The 16257-nt window shown below is 40.1% G+C and overlaps 1 protein-coding gene across 4 annotated transcripts in view; it reads left to right on the plus strand.

Annotated features, from left to right (window-relative positions):
- The window catches only part of klhl21 (kelch-like family member 21), a 95600-nt gene that overhangs the window by 47968 nt on the left and 31375 nt on the right, over positions 1-16257 (plus strand). Inside the window, exon 3 of one of the 4 annotated variants that reach the window (XM_079674811.1) lies at positions 6244-6356. The exons of the other annotated variants lie outside the window; for them this stretch is intronic. The gene's annotated coding sequence lies outside the window, so the exon portion shown is untranslated. The remainder of the gene's footprint in view (positions 1-6243; positions 6357-16257) is intronic. 4 annotated transcript variants of the gene reach the window in all.

The raw sequence follows: 16257 nt of genomic DNA on the forward strand, positions 1-16257 counted from the left end.
GTGTGTGTGTGTGTGTGTGTGTGTGTGTGTGTGTGTGTGTGTGTGTGTGGCCTAGCATTACTATACTTGTGGGGACTAAATCTGTTTACACAGTGACGTGTGGGGACTCGCCTCCCTTATGGGGACAAATTGGAAGTCCCCATGAGGGGAATCATTCATTTTAGGGTGAAGACTTGGTTAGGGTTAGGCATGTGTTGGTTATGGTTAAGGTTAGGATAAGTCTCCAGGAAATGCATGTAAGTCAATGTAATGTCCCCTGAAGTGATGAATACATGGTGTGTGTGTGTGTGTGTGTGTGTGTGTGTGTGTGTGTGTGTGTGTGTGTGTGTGTGTGTGTGTGTGTGTGTGTGTGTGTGTGTGTGTGTGTGTGTGTGTGTGTGTGTGTGTGTGTGTGTGTGTGTGTGTGTGTGTGTGTGTGTGTGTGTGTGTGTGTGTGATAAGGGTATTGTGACCTGAATTACAATATAGTTTATGTCTCTCTAGCCACACACACACACACACAACCTACATCTGTTACATTGGCCTGCAGAGCTCCCTAGTGCAAAAATTAGCAAATGTCTCAATCTGGTGGAAAATAGTAAAAACTGCACATCTGAAATGCAGTGCTCTAGATTGAGGGTCTGTTAAAACAGAAATGAGCGACTTCGGGCTGGTACAGCTGCGGGAGCATTCATTTCGGTTTGAGTTTCAATGACAGTTTTTTCTCCTTAAGGATCTGAGTATTTTTGGCAACACAGTTTATAATAGACTTGTTATTGTGGCCGAGGTTGAACTTTAGAAACTAAAAACTAAAACTTGAACCATTGCTTAAATCTATGCCATGTGCATCGACACAGACAAACTGTTCGAACACAGTCTTAAATGTTCAAGAGAGGAACAAGAAGCAATACCAGTTGAAACCCTTTTAACATGTAAAAGACCTTCATTAAAAATGCACTAAAGAAAAAGTACACAAATATGAGTATAGGAAGTGCAGTTCTCAATTTGCAGAATTTTCGACATTATAATAATGTAAATTATTTGACTGTAATAACTTTTAATTTATTATTATTTTTCTTACTTTCAGGACATCTCCCTGATAACACTTCTGTACTTCTATAAAAGCAACCTTTTCAATTCCAGACTTTTGCTTGTAATTAAGTATTTTATGAAAATCCCTCTGGAGGAAGACAAAAAAAGGAAAACTCCTTTTTAAGACATGCGTTACATTTGGCTGTAAACCTGGATATTGATGGGTATTTTTCAGCAGTAATCCTGATAAAGCTGAATCCCATGAAGCTCTCAGTAGAGATATATGAGATCAGGTCAGGCAGAGTTCAGATATTACGGGACCTCCTTCGAGTGTTTCCTCTCAGATCGTGCACTCTGTATTCAGGGCGGCTCTCTGACACAGTCTCACTCCACTCGTGATAACATGCCACCGGGCTGTGGCTTTAAGAGCGCCTCCCTTAAAGTGTTATCTTTGCATTGTAAAGAGGCATTACGTCCGGATCCTGTTGGTATGCAGGGGCCACTCACCGTATGGGAGTGGGTCCACAGCGAAATTACGTGAAGGGTATCTTCAAAAGGGGATTCAATCATTGTCAGCTATATAACAACCAGAAGAAAAACTCTTACACCAGCCAAGGACAGTCCACGTGGCTCATATAGGCGTAGCTATTTAAAGATACACGTATATATTTCTAAGTGCAATTAACACTTGAAATGATGAAGGGACTTGTAGTGTAAACACTACACCTTATGTTTTACCGCCTTTACTTAAGATTTCATTAGTCATAGTTTTTTTTTTTTTAATAAAATGCAACGCCAACGAAGAGGAAAATCTAGATATTCATGAGAATACATGTGAATCTAAATCCTATACTCTTAACCAAAAAACAACAAAACGTTTGACTTGAAAGCATTAGGTCAAGTTAATGCTTGTTTTATTAAAGCTTGTACCTTTCAGCCCATTGTTTTGGATGTAAAGTCCAAATGTTTTGCTTTGTCGGTTAACTTGCTCCACTCTCGTTAACGTCTTTTTCTAGCAGGAGAAAGCTGCTTTTTTTATCCTTCAGAAACACTAAAACTAGACAAGATACAGGGACGTATTGGAGCGTTCAAAGTGAATCAAGACAGTCAAATAAGAACTTACTAAATAAGGCCAAGAGGAGTGGAAGATTTGGCTCCGAATTCTCTATAGGTTCAGCAACAAATGCAATCTTTTTCTTATTTTAAAATTGTGATTTGGTGTTGTTATATATAAATTGTAGCCACTTTATAGACGATATGTTGTGCTTTTGTTATTTTGTATTTTAGCAGGCAAGAAATAATGCACATACATGATGAGATGACAATACCAGCTAACACACAAATAAATCTAAAGACAAGACAGGGTTAACAGGATCCTTTCCCCTTTTCAAATAACTAGGTCGACAGTCCGATCATACTTGTCAACCCTCCCGAGTTTTGCGGGAGACTCCCGAGTTCATTGCCCTCTCCCGGTTTACCCCCGGGGTCATATTTCTCCCGCATTTCTCCCGATTTCTGACAAAATCAGATTTACACACGACTGTTTCCACTCGGACTTTAATACAGCTACACCCAGGGCCGTGGGAAGTAGGGGTGCTGAGGGTGCTGCAGCACCCCCTGGTGGAGGACAGGGGATCTGTACTTCCACAAGATATAGTAAAAGAAAAACGAATTTTCAGCCTTGATGTAACAACATTCATAATTAAGTAAAGATAACACCCTTTTCCCCGGTTACATTTTCCATTTGCCCTGTACGATGGGCGCTGTAAGTGATGAAAGTGGGGGATGTTGGCTTAGCAGGCGCCCGCAGCTCACAGCCAAAGTGAGAGAGATAGAGAGAGGGGATACCGCGGTACCGGCGGGGATTGTTGTTAGCTTCTGCTGCGCTAACGAATATAAGAAGCTGTTTCTACAATAAAGTGGAGGGAGAGTTCTGTCCTGTCAGACTGAGAGGCACATTGAGGTAAAGGACTCTGAGTGTTTAGATAGTTCACTTTAGTCTAAGTTATCTCAGTGGGTCTCAAACGTTTTGATCACAATTTATGTAAACAAATATTTCCAAGGCACACCTTTATAATTATTAGGATAAATAAAAACAGGTTTGAAATCATTCCAATGTATACTATAGGACAGTAAACCAAAAATATCGTTTAAAACTGGAGAGATTTTAAAAATATATATAAATGTTAACTTGTAAAATAAGATATGAATGAACAACACAAATAAAATAAGTTACATGTGTTTGTTATTGGCTATGGTAGGTTATTGGAAATGTTCACATACCTACTTATTTGATTAATAAAATGCAAACCGATCTTTTTCATATGGGTGTTTAGAGTTGTACCCCCTAGATCAGTCTCTAATTGGGCGCTCAAAGTGCACCAAATTGAAGCATTTTACTTTAAAATGTTTTAAAAATCTTCCCCGGGGGGGGTACCCCCGGACCCCCCTAGAGGATGTGACGTCCACCCCTCCAATTAAAACATGTTATAATATATAATCAATTTGAAGCCTTGTTATATAAGCTGTCCAACATGTCAATATATTTCTCTTTTCGTAGTGTATTGGTCTTTTGTAGAGGTTTTTCATTGCCAGCTAAAATATTGCCTTATAGGGCAGCACATTGGTCAGAACCAGCCCTGGTGTCATCCCCACAGCACCCCCCATTTGAAACATGTTCCCACGGCTATGGCTACACCATTGTTTGGTTTCCATGGTAACACGTCTATTTAGTAGCGCGCGCAACTCAAAGTCTGAGAGGGTGAGGCAGATATTCACAGAAAACAGAACAATAATCGACAACTACTCTACTCTCTGCTCACTCCTTTCCTGTAAAATACAGGTCCAGCCCACACATATGCTCCATCAAGGACGGTGCTACAGGCCGTAAGGCATTGCACTTACAACTACAATAAGCATGTTAATGTTAATCTAAAAGCTCCGGCGAACCACCCCCCCCCCCCCCCCCCCCCCATTTTGCTCCCGATTTCTGAGGTCTAAAGGTTGGCAAGTATGAGTCAGATAAACCCAAGACCAGAAACACACACGTGACATGCAGACCGTATTTATTTATTTATTTATGATTCACCTAAACAAATGTAATAAAGTAAGTAAAAATGTATTTATTCAACCTTATTTATTCACGGCTGTGGTTTCATCTATCAACCACAGTACCTCTGCAGATATACTCTCAGTAACAAACCCTCAGGTACCTGCACCATTTCCACTGCAATGAAGTGATTATTATATTATTATGGTAATGCAGTGATATGACACCTATGCACCACTGTAAAGCGACGCCTGAGGCTACAAACCTATTCCCCACGACTTTGATGCAACGTTTTAAAACACACATCCACGTTTTGTCGCAGTGAACATTTCCGTCATTTCATAATGACGCTCCGCTCGTTACTCAGTCGTGCTCGTCTTCTCTGTCTTCATGCAGAGGTGCCTCATGGGATGCATTAGCGCCTGTGTTTGGTCAGTAGCAGCTGACAGGTGATTAGTGTCCGCACTGAGTGCTCTGCTTCTCTGTCATGTCACTCGCATGCATCGCGGCCCACAGTTTTCACGGCTGTGTTCTTAATTACACGCATGGCTGGGGATTAGCTTGTCAAAAAAAGATGGGGGGGGGAGGTATGATCTACGGGGGGAGGAATTAGCATCTGTAAAAACGTATTCATATGGAGAGGTTTCCATAAGTGACCCCTAGGTTATTACTTGTAAATTAGGGGGACTCATTCCCAACACATTTCACCTGTTGTATTATTAATGGCACATGGAGACAGTTACAACACTGATAACCAAACAGATTGTCGTGTAAGTGGAAATGATTAATATTAAAATCCTAATCTACCTTCTGGAACATGTGCTGATCAGCAAGTTTGCAGACGGGAAAAAAAAGTCTGCAGTATAATTCTGATCAGTAACTATCTTATTTTACAAGCTTGTTTGTTTTTGAAAGTTTTCTAGGAAATAACGTTGTAATTTTGACCTTGATTTTGAGGAAATAGTGGGAGTAATAATAATGCTTTATTATTCGCTGGTCATTTTTAAAGTTGTGGTTGACTTCTCCCTGGAAATATTGATGAACACAGGCTTGTACTTTTAGCTTTTTAACAAAGATCTTAATGTTTTCGTTTATATTTTTGTACTAATGATTTAACCAGGAGTGTTTTTGTGTCAATCCAAGCTATAGGATTACTCCAACTGTGAAACACTTAAAGTTTTCTATAGGAAAAATTGACCTTTTACTTCCAAGACGACGAACACCACTATGCACCTGTATCGAATTTGTCCGTTTTTTGGCAGTTTAACGCTTACAATTTAATTACATTAGCAAGAGAAAAAATGTGTTCCTCACTATTCTCCCCCACACACCTGAAACACCTCCATTGGACTCCTTTGTGTCCTTCTGTAACATAGTGACATCATTATGTAACACTTGCATTTCTATTGGCTAGCGCTCCAACATTGTACATGATAGGCTCAGGGGCGGGACATCTCTAACTGTTGACCAATCACAACAGAGCCGGCCAGCCAACCAATCAGAGCAGACTGGGCTCTGGTTTCAGACAGAGGGTGAAAAGAGGTGCTGCAGCACAGGCAGAATGAGAACAATAAAGAGCTTTTTGAACATTAAAGCATGGAGACAGTAGAGACACTTACTGTAATACAAATATGAGCTTGAAAATGTGCATTTGATGCCCTCTTTTGACCACTTTTCTACAACTTTCTTTAATATATTTAATCCAGATAACTTTCTTTGCATCTAGCAGCAATTTCAAGAAAAAAATGTATCTCAAAAGTTGTAAGCCACCTGTCTTCGAATCTGTTCATAATTCATGTTTCAAAAAAAGTTATACTTCTCTCAATTGCAAACATTTATTTTGCTCCTGTTTTCTTGGAAAATCTCCCATAGCCGCTGCCTCAGAATGAATGAATTCCAAGTAATTATGTTAGAAATTAATCTATATCTGGATATGTATTTACTGCATCTAACACATAATTTAAATATGCAAATGTAACAGACAAATCTGTTGATGAATAATGGAACATGGCTCCCACAGTGGGTGTGGGTATGCAGTGATTATACTTGTTTTTTGGGTGGATTTAAAAATAAAGTGTATATTTGATTGTGTATGAGATAGTTTTTTTGTATGTTTACTTTTTCAAATCTTAAGCTTCTTTAAGTTTCACCTACCAATAACTCTTTACTCCTTATCTCCACAGTCTGATGCCCCACTGATGTGATATTAGTGGTACAAATGCAACACAGATACACGACTGTTTTCGTTTCGCGGAGAAACCTCTGAGCAATTTTCCGCCGGTGGACAAGCTATAAGGTCAGTCCATCAATTCCTGTCAGCTTAGGTAACATAATTTCAGACAGTGCAGGCTGCAGCTGCTTTGCAGAGGGCGCTAATATAATCAGAGGATAAAATGTCACAACAAACCTCAAACTGCAAGCCTCTATTTCTCTGTTGTGTTAAAAGAAAAAGGGGGAAAAAATCCAACTCTGCATTTAGTTGTAAAGCAACATGAGCACCACAGTGTTCAAAAGCCCTTTGTTCTGCCAACTGCATACGGAAATCACACCTTTACACACATTGACATGCTGGACACACTTCCCTTTGCCTCCTAGTGTTTTTTCATGAGGCTGTTATTCAGTTTGTCCTTGCCCCATCTCCCATCTACCCTGATTGTGCTTCTCGTGGGTCATGTTTCCTCGGGGGATTGTTAATGGCAGTATAAGTGAAAACACAACATATAGGAAGCAGCAGAGATTCCAGGAAATGGGAATGTTATAGTCTTAACGGAACGAGGGCCCGAGGCACCATATGTTCTAGGTGCACTGTGACTAAAACAGTTTCTGGCAGCGTGCGAACACACGTTTTATAGGCCGATACAAAGCATACTTTCTTAAACCCAAGGAAAAGGCATCCTACACAATATACAAGGGACTGTTTTATGTGTTGCTCTTCCCCTTTGGCAACTCGCTCTATTTTTAAAGAACAAAAACATCTTCAATCACTGTCACGACACATGGCAGCAGAATCCAGCACCCCCTTGGCATCATAGTATAAAACTATGCCACGCTGCATACATATTACACTCTCAGTTTGCCCCTTAAGCGTTGGTATTTGTATTTAATTTAGCCTTTCATGCGTGCAACGTCTCTATTTAATTAGTGCATACAGTTTTAATTTAGTAGACCTCCTCCTCATTATCTTGTCATATCCTTCGGGTAGATACAGTTATAGTTGTAAGAAAATATCTCACATCCTTCACCCAGAGGCAACAGATAAAGCACCTCACACCCTTCTGTTGGCTGGACCCCATGTGTGTTATTCCTCACACACGTCTTTATGAGAACCATAACGCTTGATAGTCACTTCATTTGCTATTGAGCAAAAGCATTTGTTTTTACTGCACTGCAGTCAATCTAAAGAACATAACACGGTTGGCTAAACTGTCTATGCAGTAGTCTAGCGTTGATCCGATAGTCCCCTATTGTATTGTGGATAGCCCGTTACTAGCCTCCATAAATGACTGACAAGTTCCAAACCCAAAACTACCACAAAGTTCACCTGAACCCAACATTATTGCATTCTTTAAAAACACATAACCTTTCAGAGACTTTCCATAAACCCCTTTTGTTACCTAACTTAGTCCCTGCAGTTGTTTGCATATCCTAGCTGTGAAATATGTTAATTCACATTATAACAGTGTTGTTAATCAACTGCTACTCCCTTGTTACCCATTGTCTTTTTGTTTTCCCAATAAAAATAAAGAACGTTTTTTTCAAACCACATTGCACTCTCCTATTGTTTACAACAAGAGTACTGCATGATGATGTAGGAGCAGTTAGTCTTAAAGACGTCCTATTATGCCTTTTTTGGCATTAATGTATCAGTACTTTTCCCCAAGTAGAGGCTCTGAAATCTTCCACTACTGCATACAATAATAGTTATTTCGATTTTTTTGTAGATATGTTAAAGAGGCCTATTATACTAAATAGATTTTTCCCTTTGCTGTAGTGTAGTATAGATTTGTGTGCATGTAAATGGTCTGCAAAGGGCCCTGCCTTAAATGCCTCCATTGGTTTGCAGGTCCAGGCCGATGCTAGTTACGTCTTAATTTCAGCTCTGATTTTGATCTTAGCATGAAAAATCCAGTGTATTTTTAGTGTTCCTCCATTTAGCAATAGACTGGCATTAATTTGTATGATGAAGTATAGCGGGCCCCAAGTCTGACACTGCACCATCAACCCTGTGAGCGTGACAGGAGCGTCGGCCCCCAGACGCCCGAAAGCTCTCACCGTGACAGACAGCTCAACAGCCATTATGACAAAACAGCTACAGTACGTGAACCGAAACCAACAATCGAAACTCTGAAACGGAAGAAGTACACGAGGCTTCGTTAGAGAAATAAGAGTAGCTTGACAGTTGACATCAGTGACATGAGCAAGTCAAATGAGGCAAAACTAAAGACTTTTTAGTTAGTTTTTATTCTCTCCTTCAATTCTACCCACAAATTACACCATGTAGGGCGCTGTAGAGGGAACGAGAGTGATACTTGGAATATAAAGCCTTTTGAAAGCCAAAAACTCTCAAATAAGATGAAAATGTTAGCATATCCGGCTAACTAGCTTACAGTTCTAGCCTACCTAGCATGACCTTTAAAGCTAAATCAAAAACATTAAAAACAAAAACTGTATTAATGCGTTTTTTTTGTTGTGTTAACAAGCGGCTCTCTGGACTAGCACATCTACATTGAAGAGTTTTTACAGCGTGTAAAAGCTCATCCTTGATGCTATTTGATAGTTTTAAGCTAACGTAAGCAGCTCTTTCCCGCTCTTTTGTACGTTAACTTGCTGTTCCTTAACATGGATATTCTGGTAAATATGTTCACTGCTTGACTGTCAATGTTTTAATAGGGCAGAGGGTACTTGTACCTTGTTAAGAGTTCACTTTTTTTTGTAACAATTTGTTTTGTAACAATTTAAAGACATCCAGTTAAGCTTAGTTTACACCAAAATCATGGAGCTAATGTTAGCCTAATAAGCTAGCGACTGAAGTCAAAACCTGCTAGTGACACTTTTCATGTAAGCCAGTCGATGTCTAGAAAAGAGAAGACCGCTTTTATTTGAAATCAAGGATCTTCTTTAAATTGTAATTTGAAGTGTTTCGTATGGCCTTGTTTTCTTGTAAACTGCATATGCAACCCAGTCTCACAGCATTTAATCTATTGATTCGTGTTCACCAACACGATTTCCCCCTTTTTTTCGTGTCACACAGAACGATTTTAAAAGCAATATATTTCTATTGGTAGTTTGTTTCGTGCCTGCAATACGTCTGTTTGTCCGGTCGGGTCTTGGAAGACCGGAAGCTGTGTGGTTAATAAAAACATGTTCTTTATATATACAGTCTATGGTTCTCACTCAATATCAAGCCACGATTATTGTTTTAATTTTAAATTGTATAATGTCGGACTTCTTTTGCCGTCCGTGAGGAAAAGAAATGTGGCTCAGAGTCTCTGAATACTGAAATCTGTATTTTTTAAAATATTTTTTTCCTTCTAATTTGTTATTCTTTTCTAAATAACAAACTGCTATTTACTCAACAATAACACACAATTATCCTTGTTTTTATTTATTTGTTTAATTCTATAATCTCTGGCTTTTTTGCCGTCCGTCAGGAACTGAATTTCAAAATAAAATAACCGGAAACAGATACACACCCACTGAACTGATTACCCAAGATCCTCAGCTATGGTTTAAGCTTGGTGATTGGATTGTTTAGCCGCAAGTCACGTTGGGGTATGGTGTTAATGCGATATATTAGTATTAGTATTAGGAAAGTAGAAGGTCAATGATAGAAATAGTAGAAGGTCAATGATAGAAATATAGAATATAAAAAATCAAGAAGATACTGTAAATGATCTCTAAAATAAAACAGTTTAGTGCAGGATGTACAAAGAAATTAATAGGAGGATGTGCAAAACAGAAAAACAAATTAACCTTTATTTAAAGGTCCCATGTCATGCTTTTCCGGCTATTACCCGTCCCCTTGTGTGTTATGGAGGTTTTTATGCATGTAAAAGGTTTGCAAAGTCACAAACCCTCAAAGTACACCCTGTAGGGAGTAAATCTCTTAACACAGAAAAGACCTGTCTGTGCTGCCCCAGAACGCCTCGTTGGAGATTTCTCTTTTTCTTCCTCGGTACAGTGACGTGCCCGTACCCAAATGAACCAATCCGTGGAGCCGTTACGTAACGTCCGCGGAGCCGTTACCTTCCACACACACACACACTCAATCTTTTCTCAGCTGCAGCTCCGCCGATTTCTCCTCCCTGAGACGGCGGGACGCGGCGAGGCTGTGAGTCGGTGTGTGAGCACACACACAAACTCCCAGCCAGGCTGCGGGTGTGTTCGGGCTGGTTTCGGGCTGGGTTTCGCTGTGTCTCGCTGTCTCGCAGACGGCCACTGGGCTCATAGGGAGGGGGGGGGGCAGGAGCTCCAACAAGCCGTTTAGGACAGAGAGTGAATACACATACTATATAGAGATGCTGTATGAGAAACCAATGTGATTTTGGAAAATTGCACAATATAAATATATTCTAGTAGACCTCAACAATGGAATTATGATCAGTAGAAATGGCCATGACATGGGACCTTTAAATATTAAAGAATACTTTAGATTAAATACTTCTTTTAAATAATAAAAAAACTTTGGGGGTGTCTACAGATAAATGTTAAGCCTGACAAAGTACTTAATGTCTAATATATTGCTTTCCTGCAATGTTAACTATGTTGAAGCACTTATTTTAACTGATATTATACATATTAATTATACTCTTATGTATGTATGTAGTATAAGAAATGTGCAGAATATGACAGTTTAATGGTGGAGGTATACACACATATTGATAGATGTCTTGTAATGCACTGTTGAGGAACCTGTGACCCAAGTTTTTCATTCATTGCATAACACCGTATTTGTGTATATGATATGTCAATAAACCTTTGAAAATCTTGAAATCTTGAGTCCAGTTTTGGATAGTCTGCCGTGGTTTCGTTCCATTTCAAACAGCTGTCTGACGCTTTGCGTAAACATCCAATTCCAGAGCTTGAAGATTAATCACGGGGACTGTAGTCCAAAACAATAGCTGAGCATTATGGGTAGTGTAGTGTCTTCGGCCATCCTAAACTCCGAAATGTTTTTTGAATTTCATATCACATTAACAACATATCCCAACGTGCATTGCGGCTAAAACATCCAATAACCAATCTTAAACAATAGCTGAGGATCGTGGGTAATCAGTTCAGTGGCTGTGTATCGCAATGATGCTCGAAATGTCCCTTATAGGCCTACGTCTGTTTCCGCTTATTTTATTTTGAAATTCAGTTCCTGACGGACGCCAAAAAAGCCAGAGACTATAGAATTAAACAAATAAATAAAAACAAGGATAATTGTGTGTTATTGGTGAGTAAATAACAGTGTGTTATTTAGAAAAGAATAACAAATTAGAAGGAAAAAAAGATTTTAAAAATACAGATTTCAGTATTCTGAGGCTCTGAGCCCCATTTCTTTTCCTCACAGACGGCAAAAAAAGTCAGACATTATACGATTTAAAAAAAAAAAAACAATAATCGTGGCTTGATATTGAGTAAAAACATTTTTTTATGAACCCCACAGCTTCCGGTCTTCCAAGACCCGACCGGGCAAATAGTTGCAGGCACGAAACATACTACCAATAGAAATACATTGCTTTTAAAATCATTCTGTGTGACACGAAAAAAGGGGAAAATGGTGTCGGTGAAGACGAATGAATAGATTAAATGTCATGACTATAACACGAAATGCCGTTAGACTGGGTTGGCATATGTGTTGTACTTGTAGCTCGACACTTGTAGCTCGACACTCGTAGCGAAACTAAACAAGCAGTATGGTGAACATAAAGAAAAAATGCTCATGCTCTATTTTTTCTCTCTCGTCGCCGTGAGAGGCTCTCAGCGCTCTGCTCGCTTGGGGCCTGATTCTTTAATCAATAATCCAATGTTTCTGCTCAATAGCCCTGCCCTGTGCGCTGGCCCTTATAACACACGGCAGGTTTCTGCATTACCCATCCTTCCTTACACTTTTGTCATTTATGACACTGGTGCACTTTGGAGGAGAGACAGATGCAGAGAACGCACTTTTCCTGTGAATAACCAACACCGAGTTTACAACACAGTGTGATGTTGTCTGCACTATTGAGTACAGGAAGAAGGATTGCTATTATTTATTCATGGGTTAACATTTACAATCGTTCCACAGCTGTTCGACTGGGGAGCAGATTATATCGCTGGAAATTGCCACCTTCGGGGACATCCCAGTTGCTATTGAGCTTCAAAATTGAAGATGTAGGCGGTGGGGGGGGGGGGGAAGGTTGCCCACCAGAGGGTCCTTAGACAGAGAGATGAAGGCGTTTCTGTTTATAATGCTGTTCACAGACTGGCTTACAGCCGATTGGTATTCAAGCCACTGTTTGACTTTTGTCTTTTAGCGCATTAACTTTAATGAAAAATGTGTTCCACTTTGCCTGTCATTATCCTCTTCCCATCTGAGACGACTCGCTGACCCGCTGTTTGATTTGGGCCCACAGTGTCATGAAAGCACTCTTAACACAAGAACACTGTTTACCTTCACTCCTGTTGTAAGGGTTGCAACGAAAAGATTAAGGCTAGATGAATACAGAAACCACCTAATTCTGCATATTGGATCTGTTTCCTTGCTTGAGTGGTGCCATAAGAAAAACCTCCATGTCTTTTTTTATAATGAATCCAATAATAGTCCTTTTGAGAATTGGCATTTGGCATTTGGACAGACAGAATGGTATCTTCCACAACAGCAAGGGACACTGTTCCTTTGTGGTCCACAGTGAAATGTTGTATCAATAAAACACAGAAGACGGTAGACAGTATTAATTATTGAAAGGCACAGTGGTTTTTCGGCCTGGGTTTTCTAATCTCCACAGTGCAGTTAATTTGATGTTCTTGTTTTTATGTTTTGGATGCAACCTGCAATGCACCATCCCGTTTCTGCAAATACCACGGACACGTATTGGATACCAGTGGGAACTAAAATGAATGATCTGCTGATGCTAATGTCCTCTGCTAGCCAAGGTCTTGTTTAATAAACCTCAAGATGAGATCGGTGTGCGTGAAATACGCTGTTCAAAGCCCGCACACCTGAAGCTGCTGCTGATAATGAAAGAGGAATTTGTAATGAGAGTGAGTGCTGTGTTTGTTTGCAGGAGAGGGTGGTAGGTGGGTTATAAGTGCATGCAGCCTTTTCAGGTGATACACCGGCTTAAGGGAAATGTTTTGTAACCTGTATCAAGGCTCGGGAGTGAATATCAATACCCGAGGCAGGCAGTTGATCAGTGAGAAATGTTCGCTCAGCAGAGTGTGAGATGCTGATCCAAGCTCTTATTTATCTCCCTGAAAAAAGTGTTGCCGTTCACACGCACAGCAGGTGTGTCCGGCGCCGCTTTGATTGGAATACAATCAGCCAACTTCCACAAATTGCTCAATAAAGAGAATAGATGATCATCTCCCGGCCGCATCAGAACAGAAGACTCTCTAATTAGTCAATCCTATTTTATCGTAATCGATTTGAAACCAGCAAGGGGACGCTCAGACAACACTGGGGAGTACACACAGAAACATGACTCTGCTTCTGTGTGTCTGATAGCTGCAGATACATTCAAACAGCTGTATGTTTGCAAACCTAATGTGCTCTTTAAAGCTGTCACAGGGGGATCAAATGTGTCAAATTAAAGCTATCAGCGCTAATGAGGGAGCGAGAAAATGACAATTTGATTGAAGACTGTGCAAGCTCTATATTTAAGAGCAACAAGTTCACTTAGTACTTAGCCATTAAAAAGCACTTCACTGACCAAATGAAGCAAAACAAATAGTAACGTAATGGGAATGCAGAGTGGGTTTGTCGCAAACACGTAAACTGTGAAAAGTGGAGTAATGAGATTTTGAAATCATGCAATTTTGAAAGTTCAAAATTATGAAAATGATATCTAATAATATTTCAATTGTCCTTTGTCAACTGTTCACGATTTTAGCCGTCATGTTCATGTTATTTTTTTGTACAAATAGATTTGTTTTGCAGTTGTGACACACGTTATAAGAAGACTCAGACAAAAGGCACATCATTAAAAAAGCACCCCATGCTCCATCACATTTACAAACCTAGAACAAGCATAAACAATCAAATGAATACATAAATACAACTGGTTCCCTTTCGATATTAAACATTTGGGAGGAAACATCCTGCTACTAATTTTGTATTGCACTCGGATATTGAAGGCTAGGACGCTAAGCTAGCACTCTGCAGCTGCCTTCACCTGATAAGAGATTTGCTCTTTGCTAAGGTGGAGCATAAAGCTTTGCGATAAAGTCAGCTAGTTAGTTCACCTCCACTTTTTGCCTTTGCTGCTTCATACAGTTGTTATCTTAGTGTTGCGGTTTGAAAGGTCAGTGGCAATTGAGGTCAAAGTAGAATAATTTGAACTTCGAGCACAGCACTCAGGGGCATTTCTGAGGGAATTGTTCTCTCATGGAAACAACAGCTACATCTGCAAGGCTTAATTTGTTTATCTGTTTTTAATTTGCATTAAAGCAAGTCTATCTTCACGAGCAGGGGCGTGCTGGCTGGTACTGAAGTGGGCCGGTCGGAGAAGTCACTAGCACCCCCCCCCCCCCCCCCCCCCCCCCCCCCCCACCATGTGGACAATTTACTAGCGGGCCGTCGCCGTCCGTCCCCCGTCGACAATTTACCAGCGGTATTTACTTGCGGCACCGAGGTGGGCCGGCGGTACCGAAGTGGGCCGGTCGAGAGCCCCGGGCTGATTTAGTCCCAGTCCCCCCTGTTCATGAAGATACATAAACCACAGGAATAGGTGCAAATGTTTCGCTCAAATTTGAAACATTTTGAAAAAAGTGTTATTTTTAATTTATCTTAGATGAATGGTAAGGAACAACACGACTTTTTTCTTTCTATTGAAGCGATACTATGAAAACATTTTGTGCCTGCACTCATAGATCTTTATCCAATCCAATTACCAGTACGGACACTATCACCAATAATTCAGATGAAAACATAAATCTTCTGGCAGAGGCTAACTCCACAAACGTCAACAATGTATCATCACAAAAGACATTTTTGTTTTACTGTAGTCGGGATATTATAACTTTTGGTTAGTGTGAGTGTTTTGAAGACATCTTAGTAAAGATAAATATACATTCTGACCTCAGCCAAAACCTTTTTAGTCTGAAAAGCACTCTTTATAAGCACACATTGCTCTCTTTGGAACCATGAGTTATAGAAAAGAAAAGGGAACAACAACATTTCACACATCCCCCCCCCCCCCCCCCCACACACACACCTACACATCCTCCAACATTATAAGAAGCAGCTTGTCTTTAGCTTCCATGTGACAGAATTAATTAACTTCAACAGATGCATAACATGCAATGGCATTTAATGTCCCCACAGCTCTGTGGTGGATGCCAGTGGCTCTGTGAAGTATGTTGAATTCCTCCGCTGAGAGTGATGTGAGCTGACAGTGGATTTGGTGGGGATTGGTGTGACATGCACTCTGAACAGGGACCCATCCATGAAAAAGCAGCCACAAATATTATCTATTGTTTCTTGTGCACCTGCTCTCAAAGCTAAAAAAAAGTATTTATCAGTCAAACTCATATGTTAGGGGAAGTAATATAGAATGTGCTGGATGAGGAAACAGTTCAAGCTAAAAGTTAAGGATATCTAATATGCATAAAATCAGATAATTGGTATTCTAAATCCAGTTTTTAAATCCAAATTGAATGAGCTCAGTTATCTAAAAGTCTTTATAGCTCTGGAAAGCTTTTCTTTCTAAACCTATAAAGCTAAAATCCACATCCCCTTCGGTTATATCTTGCAAAATGTTTTCTGAAGGAACACTAAATTCTCCAGATTACTCCGCTTCGAAACAATATTTGCCAGATTTAACGGCACATCTTCCCCCAGCTACAATACACACAGTGAAGAATGAAAGCACTTGCGCCTGCAGGAGCGAGAGTGGAGCTGCTCCATTAACAAGAGAGGGATTATTCCTTTAAAGAGGGTGAAGCCCATTTCAAGTGCCTGAGCAACAGATGCAAGAGTCTGCAACAGATGTGTACATCACACGTCATGAATA

This window comes from Notothenia rossii (genome assembly GCF_949606895.1).
Source record: "Notothenia rossii genome assembly, chromosome: 4".
NCBI lineage: Eukaryota > Metazoa > Chordata > Actinopteri > Perciformes > Nototheniidae > Notothenia > Notothenia rossii.